This window comes from Vicugna pacos, chromosome 15 (genome assembly GCF_048564905.1).
Source record: "Vicugna pacos chromosome 15, VicPac4, whole genome shotgun sequence".
Lineage (NCBI taxonomy): Eukaryota > Metazoa > Chordata > Mammalia > Artiodactyla > Camelidae > Vicugna > Vicugna pacos.
The window spans coordinates 47,889,642-47,906,466 of NC_133001.1; the positions used below are offsets into that span (position 1 = coordinate 47,889,642).

The 16,825-nt window shown below is 35.4% G+C and overlaps 1 protein-coding gene across 7 annotated transcripts in view; it reads left to right on the forward strand.

Annotated features, from left to right (window-relative positions):
* Window positions 1–206: 206 nt before the first annotated feature.
* PUM2 (pumilio RNA binding family member 2) overlaps window positions 207–16,825 on the forward strand; it is an 83,889-nt gene continuing 67,270 nt past the window's right edge. For 3 of the 7 annotated variants that reach the window (XM_072938162.1, XM_072938157.1, XM_072938161.1), the window contains exon 1: window positions 207–452. The gene's annotated coding sequence lies outside the window, so the exon portion shown is untranslated. Of the gene's footprint in view, window positions 453–13,922; window positions 14,056–16,825 lie in introns of all 7 variants that reach the window. The other 4 variants (XM_072938155.1, XM_072938160.1, XM_072938156.1 and 1 more) reach the window with 3 other exon arrangements.

The following is a 16,825-nucleotide window of genomic DNA, read 5'->3' on the forward strand; positions in this document are numbered from 1 at the left end:
CCGCAAGGTGAGGACGGGGAAGCGCACGCTGGAGGGACGGCCGAAACGCGCGAGCGCAGAGAGCGTGCGCACGCGCAGAGTTCCCGCCGGCCGGCGCCTGAAGCGCGGGAGAAGCGTCGGAAGCCACTGAGAGGAGCCGCACCTCGGTGAGTGCTCCCCCTCCCCTTTCTCCCGGAGTGCCTTGCGCGCGCTCGGCGGGCAGGGGGAGGGGAGGGGAGGCGGCGGTGGCAGCCATGTTGTTGTGAGTCTCTGTGTCTCACCCTCGGTACTTCGGTGGTTCGGAGGAGGAGGGGGAGGAGAAGGAGGAGGTGGGGTGGGGGGGAGGGTGGTAGGTGGAGAAAGAAGATATTGCCGCCACCGAAGGCGGAGGAGGGGAAGAAGGCCAAGAGCGACGCCGCCGTGTGCCCAACGGTCGGTGTCCCCGGCTGAGGCAGCGCGGCCGCAGCAGCCCCGTAAGTCAGTTGCGCTTGCACCTCTCCCCGTGCTCTGGCGGCGCAGGGCTGGCTCCTTGGGCTTTGTGTGGCGGCCTCGGCGGGGCAGCCCGCCGGCCGGAGGGCGGTCGGGGCCTGCGGGGTGCCCAGGACGGTTGCGGCCTCGGGCCCGCTCGCACAATGCAGGGGGAGGGGTGCCGGAAGGGGGTGTGCGCCCGGCGAAGGGGGTGCTCTCGGCTTTCCCGCTTCCTTTCCGCCCCCACGCCTCAGCCTTGCGGCGCTGGGGGGCCCACCCGACTCTTCCTTGGTTTCGGCGCGCATGGGGTTAGAGACCGAGCTGTTCGTCCGCCCAGCCCTTGGGTTCGGAAAGGGGGGAAAGGCCGGGCGAATCCCGAAAAGCGTGCGAGTTGGAAGTGGGCGAAGAGGAAGGAGTGGGTTTGTGAAAACAAGTGTGGGCGTTCTCGAGGGCCCGAGGGTGTCCAGGAAAAGCTTCCGGTAGACAGGTGTGGGTATGAAAGAAACGGCGACTTGGGCTCGATGTGTTAGGTGCCATTAGCGTGTTGTGTTTTTGATACTGGGACAGATTTCGATGTTCAGAAAAAATGTGTAAGTTAAACCAGAGAAAAGATTACAGGCTTCAAATATTTTAGCAATCGATTTGTATCTGAACTGGGCCAAATTTGGGGGAAATTAATTGTTAAATTTTATGCTCAAACACACGTGTAAAAGTTGGTGCTACTTCTGAGAACATGGCTAAGGAAAACCGACTTTTCTTAGCTTTTCATTCTAACACGTATTTAAACATTGGGGTGGGATGAGAATTGCGGACGTATGGACATAGGTGGGATAAGACAGTCATGTTAAAATAAGGATTTAGTACTTCATGAGATTTTATCTTAAAACTAGTGACAGTTTTTGGGGGTAAAGGTTTTTAGGGAAAGCTTTATTAGAAAAATGCTCTTAAACGCTTAAGAGAAATGTAATATTTCTAAAGGTATTGTATATCAAGAAAATATTAATAAAGGGTGTTACCTAAGGATTTTAAAAGCTTGTTTACTGCTAAGATTCATGTTTAATAGGTGACTCTTCACCATGTGACCTGGAGCATTGAAGGATGGCTTAAGGAAGTCTGGCTAGGAATCTGGTTAAAAAAATAAAAGATATATAGTTTTAATTGGCTAAATTTCTGTTCTTGTTCTTTTAATGTCTTTTTTAAAATGGTTTACTTTATCTGCACAGACGTCATAAATAATTGTTGGTATTTCCCTTATTTCAAGAATGTCTTTAAAAGTCCAGTTTTTGGTGAAATTGAGTTATTTAAAATTGTCTTTTGGTGACCCTGAGGGAAGTTTGTGTATGCAGAAAAGGTTTACACACATTTTAAAAATTAAAGTTATATTTCAGAATCCTGGTTCTTAAGCTTTCAAAGTTCAGTTTTTTGGGTAAAGTTCATTTTTGTTATTTACGTAAGTCTAACTCTTATCTTCATTAGTTAGATTTGTTAACAAACTTAAGCATCTTCAAACAATTTAAAGTGTGTTTATTTTTAATACATGGTTTTCCTAATTTGAGTCTAAAGTTCTCTTAGATGTTTCAATATTAATGAGATTTCAGCTTTCTAAAAAGTGTAAATTAATTACTGCCATATGTAAATTGGTCTTATAAGGTTTTCACTTTAATAGACCAGTTTTTCTTGGGCATTACTAGTTGTAAGCCAGATAATGCAGTCTTAACACAGATACTAATATTAGGATTTTGTTTGCCTTAAACCTTCCATGTGTGTTTATAAATCTTTCTGGTGTTGAAAGATAATTTGTCTTCCTGTGGAAATACTTATCCTAGTTAGCAGAAGTAATTATGATTAGAGGTTTGGGCCAGACGTGACATCCAGAATCAATCTTCTCAGTGACATGACTGTCTCCTTTTTGTAGATACTGTCAGGATCTTCGTAATTTCCAGGGGAAATTGGTTCTGTCTCCTGGACTCAAGTTCCTTGTACTTTGTAATTCAGCAACCTTTGAATTTGTTGGGTTTCTAAAATAGGAAAATATTCTGTATTTTTTATGTTCTTAAAATTTATAGATATGTATTTTAAATATCTGAATTCTTGTACCTCATGTGGCTTTGTCTAGCTTGCACAGTTTGAGGCCATTTTACTGACACATGTGATTAAGATAAAAATTGTACTTACAACAGTGTAAATTGTTTTGTGACATATTAAATAGATTTCTTGCTACTTTTATGAAGGCATAAAAACAGTCTGACTTGCTCCTATTGTCCCACCTCCTCACTCTTTTGTCGAATTTGTGAGAAGGAACTGATCGAATGCCTCAGCTCCCATCCTTTCTCTTTGGGAGTCCGATCCATGCTGAAAGCACTTTGCTTCTGAGGCTACCAGGGGTAGACTGTGCCCCTCCTGGAGAAGGACCATGGTTGTCCAGGGCTACTTGTGACTGGATTAGGATAATTATGGGGTGTGGTGTCAGGAAGCCCTGTTGGCCTAGGTCTAAATTATGCTTGCCAGTGTAGCTTTTCAGTAATAAAAGGAGCTGTTTGGATTACCAGCAGTCTAACTCCTATGTTTCCTACTCCTGAAATCTGATGTGGTGGGGAAAGATTTCTTCAAACCCTGTCATTTAGAAGCTGATATTTTAATAGTGATTTTTATATTTAGCAATATAGATATAAGACTTCTTTATTTTTAAACTTGTTGCTTTTGTAGTGGAAAAAGTGAATTTACAGAAAAATATTTTCAAGCTTTCCCAGTGGAACACTGTATAGAATTATTCCATAGATTGGTACATGATATATGCTTTTCCTTCTCAGATTTTCTCATAGCGGTTTGCTTAGAGACATGAGGTTAATATTTTTTTCTTAGTGACTTTTCTTTCCAGTAACTCAAAAGCTCCAACTTTATAAATGAAAAATTAAGACTTGCCTAACTGAACACAAGTTTCACCTTCCAGAGACCCATTTTAATTCTTAATGAAATTGCTGAAAGTTTTCTTATATTGACTTTTTTAATGAAAGGTTTCATTTGGCCCTTGCCTGACTCATTTTTATATTTTTCTAAATTGCATTAAAGAATTAAAAAGGAATGGTTATTCAAATATGTTGGCAAAAGGATAGTTTCTTTAGTGTATCCCACCTCTGCAAATAAAACTTCTGTAATCCCATCCAGTTTCAGTTTACACATCACAAATTTTCTCTTATTGTCTTACTAGTCTCTTGTGGAAAGAGAAAAGATTTTAGTGTAGAGTAGTGGAAAATATCCAGATATGTACACCTTATGGGCATTTTACTGTAGCTGCCAAATATAAAATGGGGGGTGGGGGTGGGTTGTGAATGTCAGAATACTTTGACTGCAAATGGGACAGGAAAGAAGGCAGTGATTATCACCTATCTAGGGTGATATGTTTATTTGGGCCAGAAAAAGCTCCAAAAATCTGCTTCCTGGAAGGGATTTGGTGAAATTGACCAGAAAATGACACTACAAAACCACCTATTCAATACCTACCTAGGAGAATAAAACCTATAACTGACTGCTAGAGTTCATAAAAATAGTATGGGGGTGGGGGGCTAGGGGAAGGTATTTTTTGTTTGTTTTTTGTTTTAGTTGGAGGGGAGGTGGACAAGTATGTACAGAGACTAATTTGAGAGAAATCTTTGTGGTTTCTATTGTACTGGACATCTTATGTCAAGAGTAGCAAGTTCTAGATCTTAAAATGGTAATCTCTGATTTGGGACACTGTTTCTAAAAGACTTAGTAGGGATCAGTGGGAGATAGTCTTAATTAATTATATAAGATGGTTGTTTTTCATTCAGACATTAAAAGAAGGTAAATGAGTGGTAGAGGCAGCTTGACCCTAAGTATAGGTCTTTGTTAAGCAGTTGAATGAGGGAAATTTGTAGGTAGAGAAAAATATGGACTGTGTTGTATGATTTTCTTAAATACCAACATAGAATTGTATATAGATAGGAGCTACTTGTGTCTTCCATTTTGGTGGCCAGGTCATTTATTTAACATCTGTGTAATATTTTATCAGCTCTTTTAGCATGATTAAATGTAAAACATTACACTTTCTATGGCAAGCCTGAATCTTGTAAAACCGATTCAACATAAACAGAATTAAGGTTTAAAGTTTAGAGAGGATGATAGATAGCTCCAAATTTTTCCTACAGATGTTTTCTAGGACCACCTTGCAGTTGAAATAAAATTGATTGCTTTTCATCCAAGGGTACCTTCATTTAATCTCTTAATTATATGGCTCCTATACTAGCAGAAGTAGGAATACTCAAGGATCTTACCAAAGATAAATGTTTGCTAATCTTCATCATAAATCTGGTTGAGAAGATATTCATGGAGTATTTGACATTCCATCCATTTGTTACTCTGGATGTTCTAAGTTGTATCATTTCATCAAGCTTGTCAACCAGAAATTTGCACTCATTTTTTGAGGTTTGCAGGCCTGTCATGTGCCAGAATGCCCTTAGATGTTGGTGGTACAGTGATCATTGTTCTTACAGTTGTACTGTATCTAAGCTTATGTTCATAATGGAGAGGAAGATGCTTTAACTCCTGTTTACAGTGCAGTACACTAAGTACCAGTGGAGGCGGTGTTACCCAAAGTACTGTGGACTCATGTAGGTACACACTGGGGTCAGGAAGAGTTCCACAAGAGGTAAAGTTGATCCAGAAAGACTTAGAGAAGTTAATTTAGTCAAGATATGTGTGAAATGGCATTCAGCCAGAGGGATTAGTATGTGTAATGACCCAGACATGGGAGAATGGTAGAACCTAAAGTGGAGGTAGGCAGGAGAATTTGAAAGATATGACTGGAGAGATAAGTAGTGGCCCGCCAGATTTAAGGACCTTTTCTAATTTGGACAATTCTGAAAAAGACTTTGGAAATCCAAGATTATAACTTGAGAAAATTTAGACCATATTGTCCAGGAACCCTTAACATAATCACTGTGAATTGCTTTCCCTGGATTGTGTTTGGAGTTAGAAATAGGACTTTCCTTAAGGGATTGACTATAAAAAATGGGATTATGAAACTTTGTATCTGCTTAGAGAGTTGATTAATATATTTCCTACTATAACTCTGTGTTCTCTATAATACCCTAACAAGAAATTCCTTTTAAAGCTTAGTGTTTAGAAATAAAGTTTTCTCCAACAAATTGAATAATGAGAATTTTATGTAATTTATTGTGTTCCCCCTTTTACCTTTGTGTTTTCAGAAGTTAAACTTAGAGTTTATTTACTATTTTTGTTATTTAATATTTGCTTAGTTGTTTTCCTAAGATAAGTTCTTGTTTTATTAAGTTTATTTCCTATGAGTTACTTGGTGTGCCTTCCAAAAAATTTTATTTAAATGAATGTAGAGTAAATTTCCTTTAAATAATACTGGGCACTTTGTACCACAGACACTTTTTTTGGTATATAACTCAGTGTTTTTTGAAACTAACATAGATCTATCTGGTTTCTCTTTTTCAGACACTGCAGTCTAAGTGGTTTTTGTTGTTGTTTTCTGAGCAAAAACTTAGAAATTTTTTTAACTTGTATATCATTAGGAAAGTGGTTTGGTCATCTCACTTTTAAGTCATTGGGAAACAGATCACCAGTTCAAGGCTTGTTCTTGAATATTTGAGAAACGTTAAAAATCACAATTCATATTCATCACCTAAAAGATTTCCTCATATTTATATGATTTACAGATTTGTACAGCTCATGAATTTTCTTTGACTATTCATGATAGTCATAATAAACTAAACATTTTTAAAACTTTGAACTGTCAAAAGTTATGACTTTTCCGAGACAAAAGTTAAGAAAGTTCAAGTATATAACTCGTTACTTTTCCTTTTCTTAGGAATGACTAGAAATAACTGCTTCTTAAAATACCATCTTTTATGTTAACATATTTACAGAAAGTTACAATAATAAACTGGGTTAAAGTTAAGCAGTTTTAATTGCGGGGCTTCTTAGAGCCTTTACTATGCTAATGACAATGAATTCCAGAATGACCATGTTCTCAGCTTGCAAAAGAACGCGTGGGTGCTAGAGAACAGCATATCTTAAATGTATTGGACAACGAACCTCTTATTTCAAAAAACACTGTGAGTTGGTCATTAAGAAACACACTTTGGAAAATTTTAGCCTAAAGAGGAAAATCTTTTTAAAACTTCATTTAAGTCTGCTGCTTAAAGTGTTTTTTTTTTTTCCCAGTTGTCTCAGACCATGCATTCAAATGATTTTCTTTTAGATTTCTGTTATAACCTAATTATTATTTCTGAAGTTATTTCTCTGTAAGGCTGTACTGATTCTACTTGAGAATGTGCAACAATTGAGAATTACCGGATAACCATTTGAGACAAGTCTTTGTTGGTTATCAGCCTAGTACTAATATAAACTGAAAATATTGCTGCTAGTCTACTCTGTTAAAGCCTCTAAGCTGTAATGCATTTAAACTGTATTAATATAGGGCCTTTAAAAAACAACAACTTAATTTGCTAACATCAACACACCTTACGACACAGAGAAATACAAAAATGTAGCCAACAGTACCTCCTCTCCTACCAAAGTTAGGTGTTTATATATATGTATGTGGAGTATGAAAATAAATATATATATTGCCCTTTTGTTAACACTGGGATCAGATTACATACCTTAGGCAACTTGATATTTTTATTCAATATTATGGACTTTTTTTGTATATAACTTTAATTTTAATAACTTGTAATACTTAGTTCATGGCTTTTTATTTTACTAAACTATTTTTTGTTGAGTTTATATTGTTCACTTTCTATATTTGAACCAGTACAAGCCATGCTTCAGTAAATATTACGCAATTCATTCTTTTATACTAGTGTTGCTGTTTATGTACGGTAAATTCCCAGAAGAGAAATTACTGAGGTAAAGGGTTTTATGTTGAGTCTTAAACATAAGGAAGTAATGTTCACTCATTATGGTAAGTTATACTCTAGAAAGAACTTATATTGCAACTTTATATATTCTCTAATTTAGTCTTAACAATAACCCTACGAGGGAAGCATTGTTACTCTCATTTGCAAGTGGGGAAACAGGACCAGAGTTCAAGCTGTCTGAGTTCATTCAGCTAGTTAGAGGCAAGCATGGAACCATATTCTAGACCTTCTGATTTCGGTTTCTGTTGCACCGTGATGAATGGTACAAAATTTTTTAGTTGGAAAACTATTAAGTGTTTGTGAATATATTCCTTAACTATAGGTAGTATGGTGTGTGTCAGTCCTTTCTGCACAGGGAAGCATTACCTGAAGAACTTCAAAAAATACTGATAAAAATCTATGCCTGTCTCCCTGCCCAAGCTAATTCAAATAAGTCTTAGATAGGTGGGATATGAGTATTTGTAGTTTTGAAATCTTCTAACTAGATTCTGATGCACTGTGAGGGTTTGAGAACCAGTGACCTTAAAATTGGGATGCTCATATCCCTGAGGGGTACATGAAGAACTTCCAAAATGTTAGCACATTTAGTTTCCTGGGAGTAACAGGTCCTCACTATATGTACTGAGAAAGGCACACCTTTGACCCATCCCAAATCTTACAATGTGTGTTTTACCCCAGGTAATTAACCTTCAGGGCAGTAAACTTAGAGTTAGCTTCCTATAGTGATTAATTTTATTTATTCACATTGCTGTTAGGAATGAAATACAGCCTAGAACTGGAGTATTTTGGCTTTCATTGAGATTTTCTGACTTCAGATCAGTGATAGTCTTGGGTGATAGGAGTAATGGTAAATTTTTTTTCCGTCAGTTCACCTCTTCTCCCCAACCTATTGTCAAAGAATACTTACAAAGCAAAGAACAATACTATGGAATATTTTGAAAGCTAGAAATATGAAAATCATGTTTATTATAGTATAATGCCAAATATATTGAGTTTAATGTATGATTTCGTTGGCTCCATTTTTAACACTTTGAAGAGTATATCAAAGAAGTACCCTAGATTTAAAAAACTAGTGCTAAGTGCTGACCACAGGTACAATTCCTTTAAGGCAAGTGATGAGAGAATATTCAGATCTATAAGTTGGATTTTGCTTTTTTATTTTTCGTAAAATATGCCTATGTTATTTTATTTTTGTGTCTTTGGTAGGTGGTCAGTAATTAGGTTTGTTTATTTATTTATTGATGGAGGTCCTGAATTAAACCCAGGACCTTGTGCACACTGAGTGTGCATTCTACCACTGAACTATAACCTCTTCCCTGAATTTTGCTTTTTTAAAATCAACAGTGTCATGGCAGTGGGTGGCTAGAGATATTTACTATAGTTATTGTGTATACATGTAAATTCCTTTATATCATTTTTAAAACCCTTAAAAGTTTACAAATAAGACTAAGGTGAGAATATTTTTCTTTTAAATGATGCCTAGCTTATTGAAAAGATGTTTTTCTGTTTTTTTTATAAGTCATGATACGTATCTTATGTATAGGTTTGTTTATATTTGAGTTCTACCGTATGTAAGACTTGCTAACTTGATTACAATAATAGCTATATAAATAAGTTTAGTGATATTTGACATGTATATAGTTTAAATATTTTTAAAATGTAAGTAACAAGTGGGAAATATTCAAAGAGTATAGAACTATAAAATGTAAATGTAAAATGCAAAAGTGTTACACTTGAAACACTTTTTCACCTTGCCTTTTCACTTAGTATCCTAGAATTTTTTTCCATATAGGCATAAATATATCCATGCTTTTTAATGGTTGCGTAGTTGATAATTTTATGTTTCTCTCCCTCCCTATTACAGTATCCTTAGTATCTGTCCTTTTGGTCTCCTCCCTCATGACTTAACATTTCACAGAACACTGTGGCAATCAGAACAGTTTGTAAAAATATGGTACATGTTTTTCCTACCCTAATTCTGATTCAGAGACGTTTTAAAGTCTAATGGATAAGATGATGCTATTAATACATTGAAAAATACAAATTAAATACCATGGGAATTAAAAAGATAACTTGGAGGAAGGTTTTAATGGAGAAAGTGGCATTTGAGCCAGATGTTAAGGGATTTGTAGGATTTGCGCAGAAGAGATAAATGGCAAGAGAGCTGTCCCGGGAACTGGAATAGTGTAAGCAAAAGGAGGGTGAAGGTTGGGGGAAGAGCTTTTACAGACTTGAATTATTAACATCAGGTGAGTGATGGTTTGTGCTTGGTTGGTATGGAAAAGAACGTGGAACTTTTGGAGTCTTGATAACATTGAATCCTCTGCCATTTTAGTCGCTTTGTCTATTAGGGTAGGGATATTAGCCACAATTTCCTTATTTGCAAAGTAGGAATACAGTATTTACTTTGCTCCAGCAAATCCAGTGTAGTGATAATGTGCCTAGTTGAGATTCTGACATAAAATTGAGTGCTCAATAAATTCTGCTGTTCTCTTTGGGGAATGGTGTCTAATAGAAGTTAGTCCAAAGAGATATATGCTCATTTGGAAGCCAGTTTTAAAAAATTATTTTTTTCTTATACTGCTTTTCAAGAATATGGTTGAGGAAGTGATAAGTGATGTTAGGTTAAACAACAGCTTGGACCCTAAGTCAGTTAGCCTTGTACCCTGTGTATAAGCTGTAGTTTATAAATGTTTTGTTAAAAAGTGGGGAGGTGTCTGAATTGTACCTGTCTTTAAAGGCCTACCTCAGATACCTGCTTTGTGTAGTTGCCTGTCATATTGTTATTTTATTACACTTTTTTATGGAAGTTTTCAGACACAAGCAGAATAGTACAGTGCACCCTCGGATATCTGTCATCCATGTTCAGCATTGTGTGGAATCTTGCTTATACCCATATTTTACTTTTTAAAAGTATCTCAAAGCAAATCCCAGACAATAGCCAGTTTAGGCATAAAATCTCTTACTGATGAGGACTTGCTGAAAAATAGCCTTCTTGCTATTATGTCAGTTAACAAAATTCTTTAGTACCATCTGATGCCCATTCTATATCTAGATTTACCTAATTTTCACTAAGAAAGTCTTTTTTATGGTTGGTTTGTTAGAATCCAGATTCACACAAGGTTTATACAGTATTTGACTATTAAGCTTTGTAGTGTATATAATAGTCCTCCCTCTTTCCTCCCCTTTTAAAATTTTATGTCAAAGATATGTTAGTAAAACGAGGTGATTTTTTTTTTCTCTCCGTTTTCTGGATTGAGCTGTGACTTCCTTGTGTTATCTGTTGACTTTGTTCTTTTATCTCACTCATATTTCTGATAAATCAGTATTTAGATCTAGCAGCTTCATTAGATTGATATTTAGTAGGGTTTTTTTTGAGGCAGTAATTCTTCATAGGGAATGGTGCTGTTTCGTATTACATTATACCATAAGGCATAGGTCTGCTTGTTCCACTTTTAGAATGATGGCATACTAAATCACCTAAAAGAACATTAATTTAGAAATACAGCTTTTGGGAGGACTTATTTCATAATATATCTTTGACAATTCACATCTGTCTTGGATTCCTTACAGCCACTTTGTGGTGTCTAACAGTTATCTTCATTTCCATCTAGTTATTTGACCTGTTTCTCTCAGGTGATATCTAAAAGCATCAAAAACTAGTATTGATTGATGTTGTTTTATTGTATAGATCTTCTCTGAACAGTGTTTTGTCTTTTTTTAAAAAAAGAATTTCCCTAAGCAGTATTTTATTTCTCAAACTAATAAACTCATTGAGAGAATGCCTTGTTAATTTGAGAGACTTTGTAAGGACTCAAATATATGGTGGTTCTCCTTTGAGAGTATTTTAAGAAGGAAAAAAATCTTGCCTTATATTTGCGAATATGTAAATGTACCTTATTTTGCCTCCTTGAGATTGGAATATCAGATTTATCCTCAAAGAACTAAAGCATTCTTGCACATAAATATTTGGTAAATTTTTATTCAGTGTCTTAATGCTGGTTGCTGAACAGTCTAATTTCTAATCTTAATTAGAATATTTGAGCTAGGGTCTTTGAAGATTTCTAGTTTCTGGGAGTCTACATGTTGATAACACTTTTTGGGGGGCAAATTTCATTCAAAATGTAAAATTGGATTTTTCCTTAATATAGTTGAGTCAGTAATACAATTCTATTTTTAAAACTAGTAAAACAAGTATGTAATTCCCCCATGAAGTACATGGAGAAATAAGCAGTAAGTATAAAAAAAAAATTTATGTGAATCTTGGCTTAACCACCGACTAAGAGACTTGTTCCAATACTGCTAGAAAAGTGCATGATTAAACATGTACCCCTAGATAAATAACAAATTATTAGGTATTGGTGGTGATTTGGAGAGACTTCTAATGTTAAATCTGTGAAGGCTAATGGTCTACTAAAAATACTTAGGTTTACCTTTGTTATATGAGTAAGAAAAGACAGTGCTAAGCAAATTTATTTGTTGGCAAATTTGCAAAAGTGACTTAATATACTGAAGAGACTAAGGTACTCTTAAGGACTTAGTACCTGTTTGCAATGGAAACCATTAATGCTCAATGATTATGTTCATTAGAAACAGTCCAGTGAGGGTGACTAGCAAGAATATTTTATAAGCAGCTTAAGTTACTCTTTCTGTGTTTTGACTTATATCAGTCAATTAAGTTTTCAAGTAATTTTGTTGTTTTTATAATTGATGAACAAGGTTGTAACAGCCTTTAGGTATTGGAGGACAAGTGCCAGTGAAAAGCTGCACTCATTTTATGTTGGTAAATGTCTTCAGTTTACAGAAAGTCTGAAGAAGAGCCTTGTTCATTGTTTCTCTGTTAAAATGAGCATCAAGTATTAATAGATACGAAGGCATTTATAAACAGTCAGTATACATTGAGCATTTTGATGGCTGAAGGCTGAGACACAGTTCCTGGCCCCTTTAATTTTAATACCAGTGTTTAATTTCTACTATGGCTTAAAAATAGAACTAATATAATATCATGAAAATGTGATTAGTGTAATATGGTGCCTTAATACCATTTACTGTCACTCTTACTAAGTGGTTTTTGCCCCCCAGCTTATCCTTTATGGTAGGTATATGTTAAGAAATTGGATTAGATGTTGCCTGAGAAAACAATGCATATTCTTGGTTCTTTACACAAACTATTTGTAGAACTTTTGAATTATACGTTAGTAAATATAAAAACTCATAAAACTTAACCAAGTTGTTATTTGAGGTGCTTTATCCATTTTTTTCACATAATTAGTAATAACACTATCTACAGAAAAATTAGCTAATATGGTTAAATTTTAGAACTTAATAAGATAGCTCTTTTGCTAGGAAACAAAGAATCATAACCTCAAACTATAACTTTTTAATTTAAATTTACCTCAAGGTCACACAGGGTCTTGGCCATAAAAAAAAGGTTCTCTTACATATTTTCTATATTAGCAAACTCTAGTTGTTTAAGGAAATACTGGGAAGTCTCATGGCTTAATGATGCAGGCCGAAAAAAAAAAGGAAGACAGACTTTATACCTGCATGCAGTACTGTGTACTGTAATTTCTGGATACAGTTTCTTCAAATGAACATAGCTCAATATTATATAACTGGTTGCTAAATACTCCATTGCTTGTTAGAAGAAAAGATTGTTCTGTTCATCCCTAAGGTCTAACCATGCAGGGGAGAGTTGTTAAATTATGTCCAGAGTCTTATTTTTCCTTTGCCATCAGTTGATACCAACATCTGTAGCTGCATGGCAGTTTGACAAAACGGTGTGGCATTTTGCAAAAATTCTAGAATCCCTCTTAGTGGCATATGTGGGACCCCCACCTCTTCAGCTTCATTATTGTTAATATGGAGGTTATTGCAGAAGAGTTGAAAGTGTTTCTGTCTATTCATTGTTTTGTCCACTTTCTCCTCCATTCTCCTCATGATTGAAATAAATGATAACACCCTAAGGTGAAAAACTGAGCTTGAGTCTTGTTTTGCAGGTTTTGTTTTGTCTTTTAAATCTTTTCCCTGTAGCCTGCCCTGGTCATTGAAAGAAAATAATAAAATTGCCTCCATTTAAACGTAATCTGAGATCTCCTTTTCGTTATTAAGAGAAAAAATGTGCATGGGGAGAGTATAAATGAGAAAGTTGAAAGGAAAGTCCTGATGCTTAACTTTGAGTTTGCTCAAATTTGAGAGTGAATTATCTGCTTTTGATTTTTTTGTGAAGTACTCAAAAGTAAATGCACTAGAGCAGAGGTCAGCAAACTGGCTTACAGGCTGGATCTGGCCTGCCACCTGTTTTTGTTTGAGCTACTCTCTAGGATTGGTTTCTAGAAATTTTAATGGTTGGGGGAAAAAGTCAAAAGAACAATATTTTGTGACACACACAATGTGGAGTTCAGATTTCACTGTTCTGAAATAAAGTTTTTTTAGGACACATTCATGCTTATTCATTTAGATATTATCTGTGTGTACTTTTGTGCTACAAAGGCATACGTAGTTGAGGAGCAGCAGAAGCCATGTGGCCCACAAAGCCTAAAATGTATACTGTCTGGCTCTTTCCAGAAAAAGTTTTGTTGACCTCTGCACCAGGGCGTGATTCACCACATGGATCCATAGAGCTAAGAGACGTCTCTCATTTATTCAGTTTCTTTAACTTATGACCTCATCTATTTGGACCACAGATGAAAACTTAGAAGTAAGCAAAAAAGGGCCTTTGTTAAAGCTCTAATGCTTTTACTCCTGAGAAAATTTAAGTTGGATGCATTATTTTTACTTTGTCCCCCTTCTTTTTTTTCCTTAATAAACTCTCTTCTCTCATTCATAGTTATGCAGATTGATTGTAGAAAGCTAATAAAATACAAATAAATAGGTGAAAAAAGTTGATGTACTCTGATCACTTTAGGGTTGTAGAGATACTGGTTTATTTCCTTTCACTCTTAACATTGCTGTTACGGTGTTTTCTTAATTACAAACTCAAATATTTTTAATGGCTACATGATACTTTATTTCATAGCTGTTATTTACTTAACTATTTTGAGACAGTTACGTGGTTTATAGTTTCAGGCTCTGCATGCAACTCTGCTACAAACATCTTTGTACATAGAGCTTTTTTACATTTCGGATTTATTCTTAGGATTGATTTTCAAAGTTGGGGAAACTGGTTCAAGAGATACGAACCTATGTATATGATGCCAAATTGCATTCCTAAGAAAGGATTGTAACTTTAGAATATGTTTTTATGTTATTAGAGGTATCTTCCTTCTTATAGCCTGTTTACTCTTACAAGTCTACCTTACTTGGATATCTGAGGCTACAGATTACTGCAAATTAAAAGCAACCTAATTAAAAGGTCAGAAGTGGGTGCTGTTACGTTCAAGTCAAGTGATTCTTAACCTGACAGCAAAGGAAGAGGCTGAAATACTAACAGAAGCATACAAGAAACACAAACATTGTGCACCCCAGAAGTCTCAGAAGGTATCAATTCTTTCTAGAGTAGTATGCTCTTAGTAATAACTAGTATTTGTTGATCATTTTTAATTAATAGATCACAAAACACTTTTGGATACATTATTTCATTTGATCTTCACAACAAATAAAGTAATATTTAGAGGTTAGACAACTGGCAAAAGTTAAAACTCGAACTCATATTCTGAATCTATATCACATACTATTTGTACCACATTATCTTAAACATAAAATTTGTCTATTAAGCTTTCTTCAGGATAGCAGAATAATAAGGAGTCCATTTTAGAGCTGTTTCCATCCTAAGTAAAAAGAATCTTATGTTTTGGGCCTTAGTGGGATAATATCTCAATAAGGACAATTTATTTTCAGAGGATACAAGTAAATGTCACATGGAAGTTTCTTTTTTTTAAATAATTGTAATTGGTATGATCTTTGTATGTTAAGCCCAGATTTCAGGGCTTGATACCATTTAATGTGTACTTACAAATTGAATTATAAAGTCAAAATTATATGGCTGTATTGTCAAGTTGGTAGGATTTGAAGCATTCTTAAGATAGTAGAACACCTCTTACATAATTGAAAATACATGATTCCTGATAACATGTTAGCAATATCCTGAAGCTTTCAGATGATTGGCCATTAGGTTTGGGAAGAAGTTGAGGCTGTAATGGTATAGGAGATCTAGAAAATACAAGGTCTTTTATACAAGGATTAAGAGAAAGTGAAATAAAAAAATGTTAATCATTAAACAAATAAAAAGGACATAGAGTCTAGGGCAATATGGGAGATCCTGTGAAGTACTTAAAGAAATATAAAAGGGATTCTGTCCAAATTTAGAGAATTTTAAACAGTAGAAATCAAAGATGGTTTAAGCAGATTATACTAGACATTAGAATGAATTGTATCATATTAAGATGTAGAACTTTGTATGAGAAGGGTAGGACACATTTGGACCAAGATTCCTTTACTTAATCAGATAATTGGGGAGCCCCTCCTATATATGTGTGTGTGTATGTGTGTGTATATATATATATATATATATGTATGTATGTATATAAAATTTATATGTATTTATATACAGTTGTCTGTCAATATCTGCAGAAAACTGGTTCCAGGTTCCTCCCCAGCCCAATAGCAAAATCTGAGGATGCTCAAGTCTCTTGTATAAAATAGTGTAGTATTTGCATTATAACCTTTGCACATAACAGCGTACACTTTTAAGTCATCTCTAGATTGCCTGTAATACCCAATCAATGTAAATACTGTGTAAATAGTTGTCAGCCCTCAGGGAATTTAATTTTGCTTTTTGGAACTTTCTGGAATTTTTAAAAAATATTTTTGATCCCTGGTTGGTGAAGCCTGCAGATGTATCAGAAACCGCAGATACAGAGGGTCAACAGTATATGTTTGTGTGATAAAAAAAATTTTGATCTCAAACTAGGTTTGCTTTAAATCCCTAAGTGCCATGATGGTACAGCTAGAGATACTTATTATAGTAGGTATTGGTTGTGCATGTAAATTGGCTCATCTACATATGTTGTCAAATCCATAATGGAATTTTTCTTTAAATGAGCATATTTTGAAGAAATCAATTTTGAAGAAATAAACAAAAAATAGTCCTTTATACTTACGCACATACTTACCATTCCTGATGCTCTTAATTCCTTCCTGATAATCTGAGTTTCCATCTAATATCATTTCCCTTTAGCCTCACTTTTTTTTAAAAGGGATTTTCTGAGGTGAAAGTCTTTTTTTTTTTTTTTTTTTTTGTATTTTGTCCAGTTTATGGTTATCTGCCAGAGGGTTTGGTCTGATAGGAGCTACTCCAGTTACCAGGAAACTTGTGAGACTGATTAAAACACTTTAAGAATAATGACCATAGTTTTTAGTCCATTTTTTCCTCTACAAAATCTTACACATTGAAGATGCACAGTAAAAGCTTACTGAATTATTGGAAGGATGAATGAAATAGTCACTTTGTGAGACTGTTCATGAATTCA